The sequence below is a fragment of the Glycine max genome, chromosome 10 (assembly GCF_000004515.6).
Source record: "Glycine max cultivar Williams 82 chromosome 10, Glycine_max_v4.0, whole genome shotgun sequence".
Lineage (NCBI taxonomy): Eukaryota > Viridiplantae > Streptophyta > Magnoliopsida > Fabales > Fabaceae > Glycine > Glycine max.
In genome coordinates this window covers 49,206,635-49,214,535 of record NC_038246.2, presented here as the reverse complement: position 1 = coordinate 49,214,535, position 7,901 = coordinate 49,206,635, and the positions used below count along the sequence as shown (strand labels likewise).

General features: G+C 27.4%; 1 long non-coding RNA gene across 1 annotated transcript; it reads right to left on the bottom strand.

Moving 5' to 3' along the window:
* Positions 1-4,388: 4,388 nt before the first annotated feature.
* Positions 4,389-7,653, bottom strand: LOC121172911 (uncharacterized). The gene is made up of 2 exons (XR_005886770.1): positions 7,341-7,653; positions 4,389-4,787 (listed from the first exon to the last, which is right to left on the bottom strand). It is a non-coding gene; the product is annotated as an uncharacterized lncRNA (long non-coding RNA).
* Between the last annotated feature and the right edge of the window lie 248 nt (positions 7,654-7,901).

Genomic DNA, 7,901 nt, shown 5'->3' with positions numbered 1-7,901 from the left:
TGTTTCAGGATTAGGTGTTCCAAAGATGGACAATAATAATAAGAGCCCTTTCACAAGGGCCATGTCCGTGTGTCGCGGGTCCCCATTCTTTATTTTAATTTACAATTTTTAGGGAAAAAATAAATAAAATGTATCCTTATTGAATAAGATAAAAAAAAAAATGGTTTTGACAATGAGATTATATATACACTTGTGATTGTAATTGGGTGTATTTGTTGATGTGATATTACTTTGCAAGGGCTATGACATGAATGGGCAACTAACTGATAACACATGATTTTCTCCAATGTGGTATCTGGACCTACGAGATTTTTCTTGGGTTACCAATATATGGTCGAGTCAATGCAAGGTGATGATATAAAAGAGAGTAAATTTACAGGAAATGGGCATGTGATATCTTTATCTTTATCTCATACATTGAACTAGTTATGCTTTCAAAACGTGGAACCTGGACAGGATCTTTGAGAAATATGAAATACTTTGTTTTTAAGTTTAATAAAAATAAAAAAAAAACTTCGTAGGCAAAAGTATGTAGCAAAAAAAAAAACAATAAAACTTCTGAAATGGATTATTTATAACAACACGTTTCTTACAACGATTAGCCGTGTTGTTTCGGTTATTCTTGTGCAAGTTATATGAATTTCAGTCAAAGAAGTAAAACAGTGCTGGATATAGAATCTTTGTTTTCCATTTTATCCTTAAGCATATAGTTTATTCTTTTACGTCGAATACTTTAAGATTGTGTGTCCCCCATCTTTTATAGTTAGATGCCATTTTTTTAGTTGTAAAGCATAGTGTCCTTCTTATTTTTCAACTTTTTTGCCTCTTAGCCTAACGTGAACTCACATATCTCATTTGTTTTAGTGTGAGTACTAAACTCATGATTTCATAATTTGTCGTCCCAATAAGTTCTTTGGACTAATTTCAGTCCTAAACATATAATATGTGTTCTTTCTTCAGTTTCATCTTGATTCCAAAGTGCATGTTGTGTGGTGCTCCATTTGATAATTTTTTTTCCTAAACATTGATGCATAATTTCTGTCAAGATTAATAATTAATTTTCGTTAAGAACCATAAGTACATATAAGGTATATATTTATTTTCCAACAACATTTATTTCATATTTAAAAACTAACCAAGATTTGAATTCTAAATTAGAAACACAAATTATTATTAATTATTGTTTGTGTTTATGTTCATAGTTGTTGGTCTGCATTTAATTTAATTTCTTTTGTAAAAAAATTAAACTAAAATTTAATTATTCATTGAAGTTGAAAATAATACGCTATTGATAGGGTATTGAACATGTTAATAAATTGAAATTTATATTTATTTATAGTTAAAGAAAGAAAATGGTTTGATAGTATGATCATATCACATCAGTACACTATTCTTTTATTGTGTAGTCAGTCTTTACTCTTAATTTGATGGATTTTATTTAATATGATCAGTACACTACTTGTATTCCATTTCAGTAAATAAATCCTTAGCTCTTTCAACAACAAAAAAATTAATATGAAAAGAAAACTAAATATATAAATATCTTGTCTTTAAATATTATTAAATGTAATGTGTGGAGTTAGTCAAAGTGGGGGATTTTTCATCTAAAAAAAAAGGGAGGATTTTTTCTCTCCAAATAATCATATCCTTTTGTTTCTTTTCCCAAATGGATAATTCTCAGTTTGTATTGATAAAGAAAGAAAAGGTATGATATATACTAGATATTGATATTCATGTATCTCCTATATTTCATTATTTTCTATGCTGTAGGAAAAAGTATTACTTTTTTATATTTTATTTTTGCAGTGATAGTTGTTTTGTTTGCATTGTTCTAGCTAGAAAGGATAAAATGATATCCTTCCATTTTCTTTTCTTTTTTTAAAAAAAGCATACTTCTAAATTCTAACTGCCGTCAGGGACTTACAACTTAATTACGGAATTCACACATTCGAACACTTCAGGAAGGTGCAAAATAAAATATAAAAAAATAGAAAGAAAACACGAAGTAACTAGAGTCTAGACATACAACTTTGCCCCACGCCATCTTCTGCACCCTGCCTCCTTTGTCTCTTTTATTTATATTTTTTGGAAGATTGATATAAAATGTTCACAAAAATGGAACCTTATGCTCCTTTATTTGTGTTTTCCCTTTTGTTTTGTATTCTTCTCTTTAAAAAAAAAAGAAAAAAGGAAAACGGTGCGGCCTTGGCCTTTGAAAGGAGTCCCACCGCTAAAGAGTACTGTATTTTAATATTCAATTGATTACGTAACAATTAGACTACATATTATTTAATGTTTCTAAATACAAAATTGTATGGTTGAAAACACATTACAAATTCAACGGATACGTGCACAAAGAGTGTATGAAGTAGCTACGACCATTTTGTTTTTCTTCTTTAACAAGATTCTTGGTACAAAAAGGAATCCATTTGCCACAAAGGCACTGCATATAGGTTGTGAGTTCATTCCACATTTTTGGGTCTAAGTTTGTTTTAGTTATTAGCTAAGGATGATGATTTCAAGTACAAATCTCTAACATAATTTGGAAGGATTATCTATTGGATTTACATGCACTCTACTGAAACATATCGGGATCATAAGGCCACCCACGTACACTTACACAAGAAATAGACTTTGACAAAAAATAAACACTAAGAAATAGACATATGCAGATACTCGGAATCTTCCCCTCCTCCTCGGACCCCTTTTTATTTATCATTCATTCACAGTTGGTGGATATGCGCAAATTAAATCATCAAGCACTATGTCGGTGCATCGAGAAATTAGTTTGAAGCCGATGATTCATTCATCTAAAATAATTTTAGTTCAATAAAAATCGAAACACCTTTAAACCATATAATTAATTTTATCTTTTCAATCTCCTATCTATAATTAATTTATATTCGAAAAATTAAATGTTTCAATTCCTTTAAAATCAATCCAAGCGATTGTGATATTATTTCGAGAATAAAGTATTTTAGTCAAACAATATCAGATAATGTGCAGCTTTTTTTTTTTTTTTAATGCAAACTGTGGTTGCTTGTAAACAATCAAGCGATAGATCACAATGACTCCAATATAATATTAAAATTTAATTATTCCAAAGATTCCAATATAATACTAAAAACAATTATTATAAAACCTCAAATTATACGATAAATTTTTATATAATCTATACATTAACAAATATTAAATTTCGATATATATCTCAGAAAATATTAACTGTGGAAATAATGTTGCCATGGTTAATAAAAATAATTTCCATTTCTTTAATATGTGCTACGTAATTAGTTCTAGTTGTACATCGTTAATTAGTTCTGGCTAGATTTCAAATTCAAATCACGTGTATTATTATTATTAAACTAAATCATTACAACTAATAAGAAACTGGTACTTATATGAGAAAAGCATTATTAAAAGAATTAATCCAATCATATTGTATATATTGTCAATTTGAGTAGAATTATATATATATATATATATATATATATATATATATATATATATATATATATATATATATATATATTCACACTTCCCATCACATCAATATATATAAAGGAAATGTAAAATAAACTATTCTTATAAGTTTAAATTAAATTATATATAAATTACAATTAATTTTTTAACAAATGAAATGATATTTTTTATAAATTAAAATTAACTTAAAATATTTTTTTACTTTTCCCTTTTTATTTTACTCTTTTATAAATATTTAAGTATAATATTGGGGGGTTGGGGGTGCAGATATTTTCCACCAATTTGTGATATGTTTGTCCCCATAGACCTATTCACATATTATTAACCAAGTTGAGGAACATGCTGCACCATGGGTGGTAACGAACATGGAATGTACTTAAACCAACTAGGCAATCCATATGCCTGAGTTATGCAATAGAAGATTTAAATAACAAATGTAACACAAAACAATAAGATTAGGGTATTTATGGGAAAAGTTGTACAGTAATTAACTATGATTTGTCAGAGACTAATTAATAATGTTTGTCTATTAATTTTGTGACTCCAATTTGCATTAATTTAAGGGCGTGTTCGGCTGGTTGTGATTGAAAATGAAAAGAATCTCTTTGCCAACTTTAATCTTGTGGCGTGAATTAATGTATGATGTATCTAACTCAATTAATGAACAGGTTAATTAAAATATGTATATTAATTAAGATAAAGCGAGGAATTGATAGCTAAACAAGAGAGGGCCAAACGAAATTATGTCACCAAGATTTGCAACACACAGATTTTGCATGATCTGCGGTGGGTCGGTGACTTGTGTTCAGACTATAACCACAATGGTGTTAAAAGACTAAACACAATTATTAAGGTTTTAGAGCTAATAATAAACTGACAAAACCAAATAATTAAAAAGTCTAGCTAAGGGCTATCTTAAGAATAGCTAATTAATAAATTATTAAAAATTACAGAGATACATAGATAACGCTTTCACGTGATTTTTTTTTTTGTTTTTGATTTATTAAATACATTTTTCTAGTATCTCTTAATTATTTTCCGTAATTAAATTAAATTAATGAAGTGTATATGAAACTCTTTCGCATTGACCCAAATCCAATCCACACCGTCCAATGAGATCCGCGTATCTACCGACCACACTTTTAGTGGCTTTAAACAAGTCTGGGCAACAGACACGAAGCAACCACATGTTTTAGAGCAATCAGAGAATAAATGAATGATCATTACGTTTTAATTTCTTTTTTGTTAATCCACTGTCAACGTTTAGAAGGTCTCCACTTCTCTTTCTCCTTCAATATATATTTTTTCTGAAAAAAAAAAACAGTAAAAGGAGGCCAACTAAGTTTCAAAGTGTGGGAATTGAATTTTTTTTAATCACAATTATCTACCTAAGCTAATTCTACTCGGGGTGAGATAGGATTACTATCAACATAAAACTTCAAAGTGTGAAAATTGATTTTTTTAGAGATCAATGTATAATTTACTAGTGTCTGAGTAATTATAGGATTGATCTGAAAGAAGGATGAAATGTTAGAAGTTCAATTATTCTACTAAAAAACACTAATAAAATATGAGAAAGGAATATGATTAAACTATTAAAGTGATGGTGGGTAAAATTTTTAATTTTCTTAAAAGTGAAGGATAAGATGTGCCAAATTGAAAAATTGGAAGTAAAATTCACCAAATTGTTTTTGAAAAAATTAGAAAGAAAAAATACAAATTTTTTTCACTATCAGTCTCAAAGTGATCATTACATGCAAGGTGTGTTTTCAGACAAATTAAAATCTAACTACAAAAAAATATTCTTTTTAGGTTTAAATATGTCTTGAATTTCTCATAAAATAATGAATTTTATTTTAAGTTTTTGGTAACAAAAGTTTGGTGTCAAATTCCCGATAAAATAAAATAAAAATTGTTATCTTTATTATTTTGTTTTAATCTTTTATCTAATATATATTTTTTAGTCCTTACAATATTTTATTTATTTTATATTAGTTCATTTGAAAAATATTTGATATAGACTAATAATAAGTTATGTACATATTTTAGGACTCAAATGAAATACAATATTAGAATCACTAAAATAAAATAATAAGGATTAATAATAATAGTTTTATTTTATTAAAGATTCCATGTAATTAAAAATCTAATTAGGAACCTAAAATAAAATTTATTAATTTATGATGGATTCAAAATATTTTTTAAAAATATTAGCAGGCTGACAACTTCACATACATATAAAGATTTATAGTAAACTCATTTATAAGTTTTCAGTGCTATTATAAGAAGAAAAAAAAAGTTTTGAGTGCTGGTAAGGGATAATTTGCATAGGCATATCTTCTAGCAGACAACAAGTCCCATCTTATATGGCAGTCCGAACAATTAGACCAATTACTAGACATTATAGTTTTCAATATGATTCAAAATTTATACTAAACTAGGCTTGTGTAGGAATATGATATAACCCTTCCAACAAAGACGGATCGAAAAGGGGATCAATAATGTCCGTAAGAAAAATGGACATTGTACATAATAAAACCGAAATGAGTTGTAAGGCTAGCTCAAGTTGCTCTTAGGTTGATTTTTAAATAAGCAAAAGTAGAAAAAATATTTAAAAACAACATATTTTTTACACAAAAATATAGAAGCTAGTAAATAATGAATATATATATATATATATATAATGCTCATACATAAAGTGTCTTTAAAATGTTGATTAATAAATTTAAAACATTTTTTGAGAAATGGTTTTCTATTTATTTCTACCATAATTTTCTGTTAAAACTTACTATTTATTGATTTTGCAAGTAAAATTCCTTAAGATGCTTGTTAGGAAAACTCATTTTTTTTCTCAATTGAAGATTTTCAATTTTAGTTTCTTGGAAATCAGTATTCAAATCCTAACATTAACAAAAATAAAAGTTATTTTAAAAATGGCGCATTTTCGCATCATTTAATAATGCAACATATATCCACAAAACATAGGTTAGAAATTATAGTCATATCTGGGGCTTAAGAATGTCTTTTATTATTGTAAATTAGCTTTTATTCATTTTTTAGTTATTAACTAAATGTCTTAGTGTGGTGCGTTTTTTTATATATATTTGAGTTATTTTATTAGTAGTTTTATCCAAAAAAAAATTTATCATTAGTTAGATTATTAATGTTATGAATTTAATGTGTTTTTTTTTTTATTATTGCTGTTGTTGTTTAGGTAAGTTAAATGCTGGAAAGGGGGTGAATAAGCATGACACGGTACTATAACAATTATAATGCATTAAAATTAAGTAAGTACTACTGTAAACTACTCTTTGAATAGCTAATGTCGTGACAATAAAACTGCTGCATTAAAATCAATAATTTGACTGATGACTAAATTAAAATTAAAAAAAAAGAGCAAACTAAGGAAGAAAAACATAAAATAAAAAATTAAACGGAAACTAAGCAAGCATAAACGACAAAAAAGATAATTTAACCTAAAAATTCAATACAAGAATATCAATTTCCATAAAATATACTATAAAATACTCGGATAATTAATGTCGTACATGCATAGATGTCATTTATATCAACTTCTTAATTAACGCATAATAACTACTCTATATAATTACTTTATGTGTTTACATATCATTAATATTATGATAATTTAGTCAGAAAAAAAAATTATTATGACAATTAAAAAAAACAAATTTAAAACATAAATTTCTAACAAACTAATTTATGTATTGGTTTAAATATGTCATAATATAATTAACACTATGTTATGCATGATGGTACGCCATGGCTCCCAAAATATCTTGATTGAGCTAATCTTATATGAATTTTGAAATCGCAAATCTAGTTTAGGTACAACGGCATACCTATCAAGTTCTCTTCATTACTTTTTTGTGCTTGACCTTGACATGCTCTTTTGATATGTACTGACCCTTGGCTACAGAAAAAGTGCTTTGAAGAGATAAGTAAAGAATTCAAAATCACACTCTACTCTATAATAGCAGACACAGCCAAATGGAGGAAGGTAAGAATGTTGCAAAAATAAATCTACAGAATGCCTCAAAGGTACATAGAATAATGGAATGCAGAGAAGAGTCGAGAAAGAATTTGGGGTGAAGACCATGGCAACAGAGAAAGCAATTAACAATGACAAGGACATTATATTGAGAAATTGTTGCTTTCAAGGTGGCTGGCAAGAGTAGTGAGTTGGCATTGTAACAAGGACAATATATTCAATATTTTAAATGAAAAAATAAATGTAACTATACGCTTAACCTAAGGTTTAGAAGAATATGATAATGCAATACTTGCTACGAAGCTTCAGGAAGTATTATGATGCAAATCCATTTGCCCAATCAATTAGTGGAACAAGGAGAGTCCGGAAGATTCTTAAAAAATTAGGTAAGGAAGACTCTTTCAATGGGTCG